Below are 14,782 nucleotides of genomic sequence, written 5' to 3'. Positions count from 1 at the left end.
ATGTTGAAATATTGCTTCCCACTTAAAACTTCAGGCACACACAGTTGGCTGGCCTAGTTAGCTAGATTACTCCGGGGAGCCCCCATTTCTACCTCCTGAGTGCTGGGATTACAGGCAAGCCAAGATGCCCACCTGGCCTTTATTTGGGTGCCTGGGGACTGAACTCTGGTCCTGCAGTAGCAAGCGCTTTACCTGTTGAGCCATCTTTCCAGCTCCAAGTTATGACTTTAAATAATTCATCAAAGCAGCTTCAGCCAGAGTCCTCTTCTCACCTAACCTCATGAGCTTGTGTAACCCTCCTTATCAGCAAAGGAGTACCCTAAAGACAGATACGCATGCTCCTCCCTTCATTATCAGACTTCTGAAACAGTAAGAGGTAAAGTTTCTCCTGGAATCCTATGCTGAGAGATGGGAACAGCTGAGGCCCGAAGCCAGCAAACTTGCCTCCCAGGTAGAGATTTCACAGCTGGGACAACTTGACATATGCATGTCTCCTGGCCTTTGCTTCATCTCTCTCTCTCTCTCTCTCTCTCTCTCTCTCTCTCTCTCTCTCTCTCTCTCTCTCTCTCTCTCTCTCTCTCTCTCTTAATGTTCAAAGTGGTAATGTTGCTGCAGAAAAGGCATAGAGAAAGCAAGAATTCTTCTTTTTATGCTGATGTGAAAACAGCTCTCACCTAAAGGTGGACAAGAGACAGTTTATTCTGGAGCCACATATAAATGGCCATGACCCTAGAGCACAGATTTATGTCACCCTAAACTCCAGGTTCTATGACCACAACTCTTTCATGATGTTTTTATATCCAGAACAAAGAAACTCATGACCCAGCCGACTTCAAACTGGTGGGCACCTCAGGCAGTCCAGTTACAGTAAAGTTCGAAACCTTCTGCTCCAGCTTCAGACAGGACCTGATAATATTTTAGCAGGCTGGGTGCTGTAACCCAATGGCCTGGTACACTCTAAAAGATTTCATGTGACAGTCCCAAGGACTAAGTAAGATACACAGGTGGGCAATGAATGCTTATTAAGGAGTGTAAAGTTAGCTCAGGTTAGTTGGTTCTGCATCTGCAACATTCTACCATTATTAAAGGTGAGGATTAAGTTAGCTCAGGCTAGTTTGGAGACAAAGGTTTGCTAGTGGGGTTGTGAACCACATATTGAGAATTGCTGCTGTAAGCAGTGAGGGCCATTGCTTCTCGTTTTCCTGTTTTTGCAGTCCAGGAACCCAGTCCGAGGAACAGAGTTGCCCAAATTCAGGGCAGGTCATTTTCTGTCTCTGTTAAGGCAAAATAGATACTTCCTCACAGACGTGCCCAAGGTTAACTTAATCTAGATAATCTCTCACAGGCAAGCCCAGAGGCTTGTCCAGGTGAATTCTGGATCCTGTCAGGTTGACAATCGTTGTTAAGCATCCCAGCCTGCACTGCAATAGTACTTATAAAATAGGTCCTTCCTTGCAGTTTTGATGTTTTAACACATGTCAGAATGCTTTTTATTCCTGTAACACTTGTATCTAAAATTGAAACTATGCTCAAAAATCAGGCAAGACTAGAATTATAAACAGCAATTATTATTCTCCCATGGAAACATATTCACACATGTTAAGTTCCCTCAACATAAAAATATTGTCTTCTATCTTAAATTTATATGCCCACTGCACTTAATATCATCCACATACATGAAGGTCTAATGTACATTTGCTGAATCCACACATTTACAGGTGAATTAGTTAATTTCCCTTGTTATGATATTTCATATTAGAGCTATGAATTCATTTTGTCTTTATCTTCCCTATTGGTTTGAAACCACTATCTTTGTTAATGATTTTAGATCATGTTTAGTACACAGTCCTAATGTATTTTGTTTTGATTAATCCATTTGGTCAGCTCTGTTACTCAAACTACAAGCTGCATTGAGACCAGGGCCAACAGCAAGAATAAACACCAGAAGAAATGGTAATGTCCTTTCATTTTGCCTTCAAATACTTCAACAGCATATTACCCATCATGCCACAAGACTGTTGTTCTCTTTGCTGTTTTGATTCTTATGTAGCTGTTTATCTGTGGCAAAGGAAAAAAAGAGGGGTGGGGGTATCTATACCCCAGTTAGCTAATTGAACTCAAAAGTCAGTTCACAATTTTCAAAATTCACTTTTAATCCTATATGTAATAAGAGCTAAAAAAGAGTTATTTACTTCTCACAGCTGTAAGCTTTTCAAATTTCTGTGGGGAATTTTATGAAAAATTGTGGATCTAGTGCCTGCCCTGAAGGAACTTATAATCTAAAAGTACATAGACCATAAAACAAACAAAAAAAAAATGAAAGATACTTACAGGCAAACTCAATTTACACTTTCTGATTTTTTTACGGGCTCCAGGGAAGGTAGAAAATTCTATTGCATATTGCACTCATAACTTCTGATGAAAAAAAAATCAATGCCTTTTTATATATTGCCAACATAATTGATTCTATGATATGAACAGCAGAAGAAGAATTTTTCAGAGGTGAAAAACAAGCCAATCAGAAGCTGGGAGATTTTGGGTTGAGAGTTCCAAAGGAAAAGAAAAAAAGACAGCCAAACGCATCACAGGGGTATCCTTTTGAGAAGCAGGATGGTTCCCCTGGCAACCTTTGTGTGGAGTCTGCTAGGCAGCATACAGCATCGCCTCCTGTTTTTATATTGCAATCAAGAGCTTGATTGTTTCCTTAATGTGATTATTTTGCATTTTCTTCCCTTTTTTCCCTTTCCCCTGCGCTTACTTTTACAGCTAGGCCTAAAATCTGGTGGTGGTTCTTAATTTGTCAGAAATGCAAATTCTTGGAAGAAAATGAGAAGAACCAAAGGAGGCAAAATTTAGAGGAATTTTAAAGATTTAAATTCTAGAAACCGGAAGGGAGGATCGATCGGAAAGTAAAAGTAAAGATTTCCAAGGAAGCCCAGAGAGGAATTTCTGAACAATAACAAAGATGTTTTCCTAATCCTCTACCTTAAGAAGATAGTTTAAATGACAGGAAGTTTAATTATTGTCATGTAAACTATACTGCAAGCAGGCAAAGCTGAATGTACTTGTACCTTGGGCTATCTATGTTGTGTGCACTTAGTACAATGGACATTTCATTTATTGGAACTAAGAGCCCAGATTACCCACCATCCTTACCTGCTGACCTTGTACCTTCATGTCTCTTCTTTTAGACTCCTGTTTCTTTCCTGAGAGTGACCCTTTCTGTCCCTTTGAAAGTCAGGACATAATTTCCTATCAGGCTCAATTCTGTTGACGCTCTCATTCCTGTTGTTTTCCTTTGCTTCATTTTCTTTTAACAGTCCTCTTGGTCTTATTTTGCTAAAACCCTGCTAGAGAAAGTCAAGGGAGTTTGCCAATTGAGTTCTGCACAATTAGGCCCTCCATGCTGTTCCAGGATCCTTTTATTTATCATTAACAAACCTCCTAGAGTGTTTTCTTCATCACTTGTTCTAATTCTCTTTCAATTTCTTCCAGCCTCCAACATAACAATTGTCTTCCTCAATCTAAACAAAACCTTTCTTTTCTTACTTGAGACATTCATCTCCACATTCTCTCCTCTTTACCTAAAAAAAGTCTCTACAACCATTGACCAGATAGTTTTAATGGGGGGGGGAGATATTCAAATTAGGATTATTCAAGAAGAAGGATATTATTAAAGAGTGACTTTATTAGGGCTTCCATTGCTATGAAGAGACATCATGACCAAAGCAACTCTTATAAAGGCAAACATTTAATTGAGGCTGGCTTACAGTTTCAAAGGTTTAGTCTATTGTCATCATAGGAGGAAGAGTGGCAGCATGTAGGAAGACATGGTACTAGAGAAGATGCTGAGAGTTCTGCATCCTGATCTGAAGGCAACCAGGAGAGGCTGACATCCTCAGGTAGCTAGAAGGAAGATCTCTTCCACAATGAGTAGAGCCTGAGCATAGGGGGAGACCTCCAAAGCTCACCCCCACAGTGACACACTTCCTCCAACAAGATCTCACCTCCTAACAGTACTACTCACTATGGGCTGAACATATTCAAACCAAGACAAAGGGATTCCTTATAATGGTCAGAGGTGGATAGGAACCCTACATCCAAACTGACAAGTGAAAAGTGTGATCTTCTTGTTGAGAGAACATCCTTAAGAGTTCAGCCAGCTGTTTCCTCAGATAATTGAACATAGTACTACCTGAGGACCGAGCTATAAACTCCTGGGCATATATCCAGAAGATGCTCAAAGATGCTCCAACATACAACAAGGACACATGCTCCATTGTGTTCATAGCAGCCTTATTTATAATAGCCAGAAGCTGGAAAGAACCCTGATGTCCCTCAATACAAGAATGAATATAGAAAATGTGGTATATTTATACAATGGAGTACTACTTGGCTATTAAAAACAATGAATTCGTGAAATTCTTGGGCAAATGGATAGAACTAGAAAATATCCTGAGTGAGGTAACCCAAAAGAACACACATGGTATACTCTCATTGATAAGTGGATATTAGCCAAGAAGCATGGAATACCCATGATACAATTCACAGACCTCATGAAGCTCAAGAAGAAGGAAGACCAAAGTGTGGGTGCTTTGGTCCTTCTTAGAATGGGAAACAAAATACTCACAGGAGTAACTACAGAGACAAAGTGTGGAGTAGAGACTGAAGGAAAAGCCATCCAGAGACTGCCCCACCTGGGATCCATCCCATATACAATCACCAAACCTAGACTTTTGTGGATGCCAAGAAGTGCATGCTGACAAGAGCCTGATATAGCTGTCTCCTGAGAGACTCTGCCAGAGCCTGACAAATACAGAGGTGGATGCTTACAGCCAACCATTGGACTGAGCATGGGTTTCCCAATGGAGGAGTTAGATAAAGGGATGAAGGATGTGAAGAGGTTTGAAACTCCATGGGAAGAACAATAATATCAACCAACCAGACCCCCCCCCCCCACCAGAGCTCCCAAGAACTAAACTACCAACCAAGGAGTATACATGGAGGAACACTTGGCTCTAGCTTTATATGTAGCAGAGGATGGCTTTGTCAGGCATCAATGGGAGGAGAGGCCCTTGGTCCTGTGAAGGCTAATAGATGCCCCAGTGTAGGGGAATTTGAGAGTGGGAGGTGGAAGAGAGTGGGTAGGGGAACATTCTCATAGAAGCAGGGGGGAATGGGAAATTTCAGGGGGTGAACCGGGAAAGGGGTTAACATTTGTAATGTAAATAAAGAAAATATCCAAATAAAAAATGAAAAAGTGATAAAACAAACAAACAAACAAACAAGAAAAGAGTTCAGCCAGCAATGTGTCTGAGTGGATGGATAACATCAGGTCAGTATGACTTTGAAAAGGCTAAGATTTGAATCTGATCTCTTGTTCTTTCCACTGAATTTTCTCTTGATGAGGTCCATAGATCAGTGGGTCAGCACAGATAACAGAATAGGGTATAGGTTTAGATGAATAAATGAAAAAAAAACATATAGCATAGACTTGCATAGATATTTTAGTTACCTATTACATGAAATATACTATTTCATATATTTTACAAACAGGATCAAATAGCAGGATCTAGTGATCCCAAGTTTATCATTATGGTACTGAAGTAAGTTTGTATCTATAAAAAGAACTATGGCCAACAGGCATGAAGAACTGAGATATTTTGGTCAAAACAAGATCTCACCTATCATTGTTTAAGCTTAGGTCATGCAAGGGAGTTTAATAACTATTAAATTGTTGTGATGGCTCCTACTGACTATTAATTTGATAGATCACCTGGGAGCCTCTGTTGTATCCTTCAGAGGGATTGTCTAGATCAAGTTAACCTTTAGGCATTCCCCTGAGGAACTATTTAAATTTGGTTTATTGATTCTCGAAGACCTACCCTAACTATGGATGGCATCATCCTATGGACTGGGGTTCTAGACTGAATAAAAGTAAAAAATGAGCTAGATCCTTGTATTTCTCTCTCTGTTTCCAAGGTGTGGATGCAGCTTTCTCAAGCTCCTGCCTTCACAACTTCCCCGCCATAATGGCCTATTCCTTAAAATGGGATATAGGACTCTCTACTGTTAAGTTGCTCTTGTCAATGTATTTTATCATAGGAAATAGAAAAGTAATCAAGAAAGTTTTAATCATGGTCTTCATCTCCCTTATCATATGGAGGGGAAAATCCCATTCCGACAAGATCCATTCAGTTTCTCTACCATATTCATTCAACTCTTGTAAGTGGTTTGTCCTGCTTGGCTTTGGGGTTGCACTCCATTTTCCTAGAATCCCATGAACTTCAGCTTTAGGACAATGACTTGTCTCTGAGCCCTCAGCTGTGAAGGGAGATGAAATAAATTAAGTAGACAAACATTTCTTCATCATTATCATATCTTTATAGACTCAAGTAGGAGTTTGACCTTTGAGTAAAAGAAACTGATAGATGAATGAAGGCTGATGCCAGGCTTTTTCTATGCTTTTAGTCACAGTGTGAGCTATGAGAGAGTCAGTGTAGTCTGGCCAAACTATCTTCCAAGTGCCTGCTACAAAAGTTATTAAACTACATAGGTAACCATACAAACAGATAGGTCTAAAACCAGAATTTCAGTGTACCAAAATGTTGTCAGGTAACTGCATATAAAACTTGGGCATATGAGGGAGGTGAAGCATGACTATTGGATGGGAAAAAAAAATCACAGACTTTTCAAGTGATTGAGACCTAGAGTAGTGAAGAGGCCGCAGTAGACTAGGCCTGAATTTACAGATACTGCTATGGAGATGGCAGGGAAGGGATTCTAATCAGAGATTAACAACAGCCGAGACTTGCCCATATTACATCAAATAGCCTGCTAAATTAAAATTAATTAAAAGTCTACTATTTCTACAACAATCTCAATGGAACACAGACTTATTTATGTGTCTCCAGATTCCACCACAATTACTGGTAATTAATAAATGTTCACAAGGCTGGAGATAGTTAAGCAGTGAAAAATGCTTCTTGATCTCCTAGGGATCCTGAGTTCAATTTCCTGCACCTGTGTGGGGTAATACACTGCTGCCCAAAGCTACAGCACCAAAGAAATGTAATGTTCTTTCTTGGAATCTGTGGCATGCAAATGTGTGGCATATATCTACACACACACACACACACACACACACACACACACACACACACATACACACACATACACATACACGTAAATAATATAAATCTTTGAAATAATGAAAAGAAATTAATGTTTAAATTAATGAATCACAGATCATTGAGATTTTCTTTGCTTTAATATACTTACAACTCAAAAGCTTCTCTCTCAAGTAATGTTCTTTTATTATCAGCAGTTATTTTTCATACTAGATAATTATTCAATTATTTTTCACCCATCCTCTTGGTTTCTTCTAAAGCATGAACTGTTCTTCAGGTATTAGCTATCAGATTTAGGTATGATGGATCTCAGCAGCCACTGAATAGTCACAGGCCACATGAAGATGTTAAACATAAAAGAGAAACTCCGCAGTAGACTAGGCCTAAATACAAGTTTTCAGCATTGAGGTCTTACATTTTACACAATTGAAAAATGGTTCACTAGCATATTGAAGATGGCAGATAATATTCAAATCTGGACAAAGATTACCAATTAAATTATATATGCAGGAAGTAGTGCAAGTGACTAACATATTTAGTGCTTATGATAATGTAAAAGGCAGAGGGCTCAGTAATAGCAATAGCCAGTGGCTCAGTAATAGCAAATGGCATTGGAGTGATAAAGCAGAAGATGGCCCAAGAAGACTCGTTTTTTTCTCTTCTTCAATAACAAGATCACCTGATATCAAATTTATAATGACCTTATTAACATAATTCATAACAATCAGTATAATTCTATTTTGTTTTGTGAGAGTATCTAATCAAGCAAGTCAAGATATTTTCAAAATATTTTTTCTTATTTCATATTATTTTTCTTTTTTCTTTTGGAGGGGAACCTGGGAAAGGAGATATTGTAAATAAAGAAAACATCTAATAAAAAAAAAATTTTTTTCAACATATTCCAGCAACTGCCATAGTTCTTTATTCTTTGTTTCTATGTCTTGCTATTTAGTTTTTATATAGTGAACACATTTAAAATCTAATCTGAATTTCTCTTATCTAACTCAAGCAGACCCTCCTGAAAAGGCAGTTCTTAATAGCCCTGTCCAAGGGGGAGTTTCCTGCAAATTCCAAGAGAATGGAGATTATCCATCTCACTGGCACAGAACAGCAGGACCTCCTGCCCTTTCCCATTGGAGCCCAAACCCTCTGAGTTTGATGCTTGTGACCCTGGGTGGTTGGTTAGTTGGGAAGTAGATAGTATTGAGTTACTTGGAAGCATGTGCTGATATTTTCATTTTTTATTCTTGTTATCTATTTTATATTAGATGATTTGTAAGCCTACACTCATTTCGACCTAAGAAAGTACAAGATGATGAACTTTTCCTGAACAGGTTCTTTGATTTAAAGGGAATGGTAGACAGTCCCTACTCTCTAGGTTCCTTCCCCTTTGCTAACTGCCTGGTACAACATGTATCCTTGCTTACTTTTGTTCCCTCTGTTTCTGAGAGTCACATTGGATTGTGGGGATGTATATTATGCATCTTTTTGGAAGATGTAACTGGTATCCATGGGAAGCCATAAAAGAGAATGTTGATTTGAATATCATTTGATGGGAGGGTACTCTTTGAAACTGGGTGATAGTTGATGTCTCTTTTTTTAGAAGGTGCCTCTTCTAAACTTTGCTCCTGGTTTGTTTAAGACTCTTTGCTTTTTCTACTTGATCTTGCACCATCATGAGAATTTTTCAGTAATCTGAAACCTGTCTCCACCTTCTTTTCTTTTCTTTAAGTCTGGGTGATTGTAAGCTCTGTCAGTGCTTGCAAGTGTGGTCTCTCTTTTCTCATTGTCATGACTTGACTAAGGATAATTTAGAGCTTCAGTGAAGACATCCTGACATGCTTTGATAACACCTTCTCTTTCAATCTCAGCCTGCAGTGACTGCAACTTGAGGCTTCTGATTCTTTCCATGGGTGGGTTGGGGGTGGGGGGAGAGTTTTAATGGACTCAGAAACCTCAGAATTCACCTAGGGCTGAAGAAGCTGAGAAGTACACTGAACATTGAATGTCCTCAGCTAGGATTTGAAGACACTCAACACCTTTTACTGATCCCTGAGTCTCCTCATCAAAATTTAGTTGAGTCCCATAATAGTGTACATAGGAACAAACAAAACCTTAAAAGACTGTTTCATCTGTATTGGAACAAAAATTTTAGGAACCATATTGAGCAGGTGACAATTTGTTCCATCTGCTTGAAATGTAATCTGGATAAAAATATAGAGAGACAAAGAACACACACACACAAACTATATATTTTTGCATTTATGCAAGACTAAAAGCCATGGTAATTTCAATTTGAATCTACCAGTCTATAGCTATGCAATATGTATGATATTCTCTGCCCTCTGAATGGTTTTTATCAAACCATCAAAAACCATGATCCAAAAAGTTCAAGTTTAATTGACTTAAGGAGAAGCAAGTACTTACATAGATTAACTATTCTTAAATTTTCCTGGAAAAAAAAGGGCTGGAGTTATGGCTCAGTGGTTGAGAATTCTTGCTGCTCTATGATAAGGATCAGAATTTGGATTCCATCACCAAAGTAGAACTGCTCATAAACACTGTAACATCAGCTCTAAGGAAACTTGTGTGCCTTCTGGTTGTCACAAGCGCAGAGCACCCACATGCACACATGCACACGCACACGTGTGCGCGTGCACACACACACACACACACACACATGCCACAAATAAAATAAAATAAAATACATCTTTTAAAAATGTCAAAATATAATTATAAACTTTGTCTTAGTCAAGGTTTTTATTCCTGCACAAACATCATGACCAAGAAACAAGTTGGGGAGGAAAGGGTTTATTTGGCTTACTTCCACGTGGCTGTTGATCACCAGAGGAAGTCAGGACTGGAACTCAAGCAGATCAGGAAGCAGGAGCTGATGCAGAGGCCAAGGAGAGATGTGTTTTACTGGCTTGCTTAGCCTGCTCTCTTATAGAACTCAATACTTCCAGCCTAGGGATGGCACCACCCACAAGGGGCCCTACCCCCTTGATCACTAATTGAGAAAATGCTCCACAACTGAATCTCATGGAGGCACTTCCCCAACTGAAACTCCCTTCTCTGTAATATCTCCAGCCTGTGTCAAGTTGACACGCAAAACCAGCCAGTACAAACTCAAACATTCTCAAGTTCACATTATGTGGATAATATTTGATATGTGAAGCTAGTTTATTATTGCTGGATTAATAAAAGTCACTGTGTCTTCTGAGGCATTAGAATTTAGTACGACATGAACATACAGTTTTAATTGTGTTTGGATTTACAAGGCACATAAGCTTAGTTTATGTCTACTAGGTAATAAATAATAAATAAAACAGTAAATAAAAAATAAATACAAAAATTAATGGAACTGTATGATTGTCATGGCTTTAAGATGTCAAGCTCAGTAGTTAATCAATGGCAAGTTTAACTTCTTGAGCTGTTTTTATGGTATTTTTGATACTCATCTAATGTGTTACAGAAAAGCAATAAAGGTGAACTAGCATGTGGTGCTGTGTGGCTTTATTTAATGGCTTATGTCATTTTCACAGTCCAAGCACAGTTATTAGGAACATATGAGTTCACATTGACATTCGTGGCATGGAAGCTTTATGATTATAACTTTCAAAAATAGTCATGCTTTAGAATGAGTTTTTAGTTAGTCACAGTTCTCCAGTGAACCAGAACCAGTTCAGTGTGAGTCCAAACACCAGAGAAGCAAAAGGATCCAGAGTGTAGTTCCTATGTAAAGGTTTGAACACTAGGAAGACTCAGTTGTGAAGGTAATCAGGCATCAATCATCTCCCATTTGTGGGCAGTCATCCCCTTTGCTCTATACTGGACTTGCACATTGCCTGAGATCCACATATACTAGAGAAGACAATTGACCTTATTCGATTTATAGATTTAAATGTTAAATGTACCTAAACACCATTAGAAAAATACCCAGAGTAATAAATATCTGAGCACCAAGGGGTCTAGTTACATAATCATAACAAGTTCACTTCTTGTTACATTTCTTTAATTGTACCTATGCTCCAAATGAAGGCAGTCCAAAGTTTACTAATACTGTTCTACTATGTTCTATTATGTACTCAGATAGAATGTCCACTCTCCCCAAAGGATGTAAAGATATTGAGTATATCCTTTCTTCTCCTCCATACTGTATAGCTTAAACAGAATGGTGTAAATTAAAAATACATAAGAACTATAGTAGAACATGAACCAATCTATATGTATAAAGGAATATAATATAGGATATGACAATAATATTACATTTGCCTGTAAAAAGCCAGCAGGATATGTTTAGTAACTTTCAATATGAAAGTTAAGAGATATTCATTAAATATCTATCTTATTTCTAAACAGGATAAGATACCCAAGAACTCAAAAGTTTAAGTTTATGCACCATTAGCCTTTATTTGTAGTGTGACTAAAGATGCTTGGATCAATGAAATTAAGCACATACTTTTGCCAAATTGAAAAAAACCTGTATCATTCAGAAGATAATCTGTTCAGAAATTTCAATTATATATTTATGAAATTTGTATGCTCCTCCAGTATGCAGTAATATCACAGAATGTTTCCTATTCAGTTTATATTATCTATACGTATATGTATGTGTTCATGTGTGTGCACTTGAATATGTGTGTGTGTGCACATGCATAGATGCAGGCACAGATACACATGCATGTTGGTGTGTGTGTCAGAACACTCAAAGTTACCCTCAACTGTAGTTCCCAGGTTACAATCAACCTTATCTTTTTGAGACAGATTCTCTCACTGGCCTTGAACTTGCAAAATAGACAGCTGGCTGGCCAGTGATTCCTAGAGATCTGCTTGTTTTCTCCTCATTGGCTCTGGGATTATAAAATTCAAGTTACCATGCCCAGCATTATAATGTAAGTTCTAGACCTTAAACTCAAGTTCTCATGTTTGCAAAACAACCACTTTGCTGAGTGAGCCATCTCCAAGGCTTCTGCTCCGTTTACTCCTTTTAGTTGATTATATTAGGTATTTTATTTTAGTAACTGACAGCTGGCTAATATACATTTGATTCTACATACTGAATAGTGAAAGCATCTTCTACCTCCATTTGTGCAAACATGTGTAATTTTATGTAACTGTGCACAACCTAAAAAGCACGAATGGGAGGGCATACATTATTTGTCTTTCTGGAAGTGACTTAATTCAATCTATATGATTATCTACAGATGTAGCCATATTTTTTTCCTGCAAAGGGCCTGACTTTATTCTTCTAGATGGCTGAGGAAAATTTCCTTGTGTGTATATTTCACATATTCTTTATTATTTATCTGTTGCTGGACACCTAGATTGTTTTTATAACTTTGCTATTCTGCAATGAACATTGATGTGCAAGTATTCCTGTGCTACATTGACATGGATACTCCAGGGAAATACCTAGGTTGAACAGAGCTGGATCAAGAGATAGAGAAAGTTTTTGCCTTTGTATGCTATGTTTATACAAATGATTTTTTTTGTGTGTGTGTGTGCATTTGTGTAAATGTATATGTGTGAAGGTACATATACCCTCATGTGTATTCATGTGAAGGTCAGAAGACAATGTTGATTATTGAACCTCAAGCCCTGTCTATGGTGTGGGATGAGCTCTCTCTCTCTGTCTCTCTCTCTGTCTCTCTGTCTCTGTCTCTGTCTCTGTCTCTCTCTCTCTCTCTCCCTCCCTCCCTCCCCTCTCTACCTCAGTCTCTGTGTCTCTGCTCTGTCTGTCTCTGTCTGTCTGTCTGTCTCTGTGTGTGCGTGTGTGCGTGTGTGTGTGTGTGTGTGTGTGTGTGTGTGTGTGTGTTTGTTTGTTTGTATGTGTAGCATGCTCTCTCACTGGCTTGGAACTGGCCCAACAGGCAAGTCTGGCTGGCCATGAGCTCAAAGGATCTTCTAGTCTCTGCCTTCCCAGTGCTGGGATTTCAGGTGTATGCCACAGCACTTGACACCTTCCTTAAAAAACGTGAATTCTGGGGCTCAAACTCAAGTTCTGTTGTTTACAAGACAAACACTTTAGTGACCAAACCATCACTACAGATGTCAGTATCCTTTCTTAAGAAAATGATACTAAATTATAGTCAACATCTATACACAAGCTCAGGAAACCAGTGAAGATGAATATGATCAATTATACATTAGGTAGATGAGCAATGTGGGAGGTTCTTCACTAAAAGCAAGAAAAAAAGATTTATTTATTTATTATTTTTTGAAAATCAAACAACACTGCAAGGGGTAAGGGGTACAGAACAAAATCTGAGCAGATGCAACAAATTTGAAGACGTTTAAGATAAAGAAAAGTAATCCCTTCAGGTCAAGTTGACTAAGGTTTGAATGGATATATGTATACATTCCAGAATAACCTTAATATATCACACAAATGACGAACTTTTTTTCTCTCTGTGTTAAAAAGACATTGTCTTGGACTATTTGTTTATTTTCCCAAAGAAATATCTAAGTGAGTTTGAAGAACCAGCCTGCCTCCAGCTTAGACTTAAAAGCCATTTTATAGTAAAGACAAACTAGGTAAATTCCTGTTTATGATTAAACCTCCATTTGTCAAGAACTGGGCTGTGTCCCACCTGTAACCTTAACTATGAATGTTCCAGGAATGGCAATTATGTCCTTTTTATAAAAAGTTGTTTATAACCATCTTGAAACCCTACTTTTGCTTCAAAAGGTTACATGAATGCCTATGACTATCTTGGTCTGACTACCTGTTTTTGTGATTACCTTGTTTTAATCTCATTGCAACCATATCTTTCTTTCAGGAGGTTGTTAGGACTAACTTGCTATCATGTTCTGCTTCTGTAACCTAGACTATTTTGCCCGCCCAAATCCTCCATTTGGCAAACCCCTACCCTTGAGCTATAAACACCTTGTCTTCCTCATACACAATGCTCAACACTTGAAACCTGCCTTAGTGGGAGGCAGCCTGTGTAGATGAACAAGATAGCATGCTTTAATAAATTACTTGCTTTAATTAATTCAGCCTTGTTAATTTGTGTCAGTGGTCTTTGTCCTCCAATCTTTGCGATTAGCAAGTTGTTTCATTTTAAATAAATTGTATATATGATAGCAATTCTCTCTTATCAGGATATTTTTTCAGCTGTTTTTAATCATGTCTTTTGCTACCTTGAAATGTTCCTTTCAGTATTATTTATGTATGCATAGCGAGCAGTATTCGCTGGGTCAGCCTTTCCTCTCTTTCTTTGTTACTTGGTTGTATGCCCATGCATTGTTTTCTAGTGCTCTTGTGAGCCTATTTAATTGTGTGCAAACTTTTGATATGGTTTTTGCAACTTGGGCTCTTTTGCCTTCCCAGAATTAGATCCTGAACAAAACATTGTTTTAGAACTGCCTGTAGGATTTCCCAGAGACCCCTAGAAAATATTTTGTTCTTTCTTTCTCTTTCTGAACAATAAAGTTGTTCAAGTAATTGGGTTCATGCAATAGGCCAAGTTGAGTGGAAAGCATTGATAAATAAGAAGAGACTTCAATAAGGTAACTTCACAGCTGCATATCTGTTCACATCACTGCGTATGATTCGTTTAGAGTGTCAATCATAATTTAGGTTATCTTAGAATATATAACATGGAACTAAATTAAATTCCTCATCAATTATGTGACATTAATAAACT

This window comes from Mastomys coucha, unplaced genomic scaffold, assembly GCF_008632895.1.
Source record: "Mastomys coucha isolate ucsf_1 unplaced genomic scaffold, UCSF_Mcou_1 pScaffold4, whole genome shotgun sequence".
NCBI lineage: Eukaryota > Metazoa > Chordata > Mammalia > Rodentia > Muridae > Mastomys > Mastomys coucha.
The sequence above is the reverse complement of the archived record's forward strand: the minus strand, read 5'-3'. Positions refer to the sequence as shown.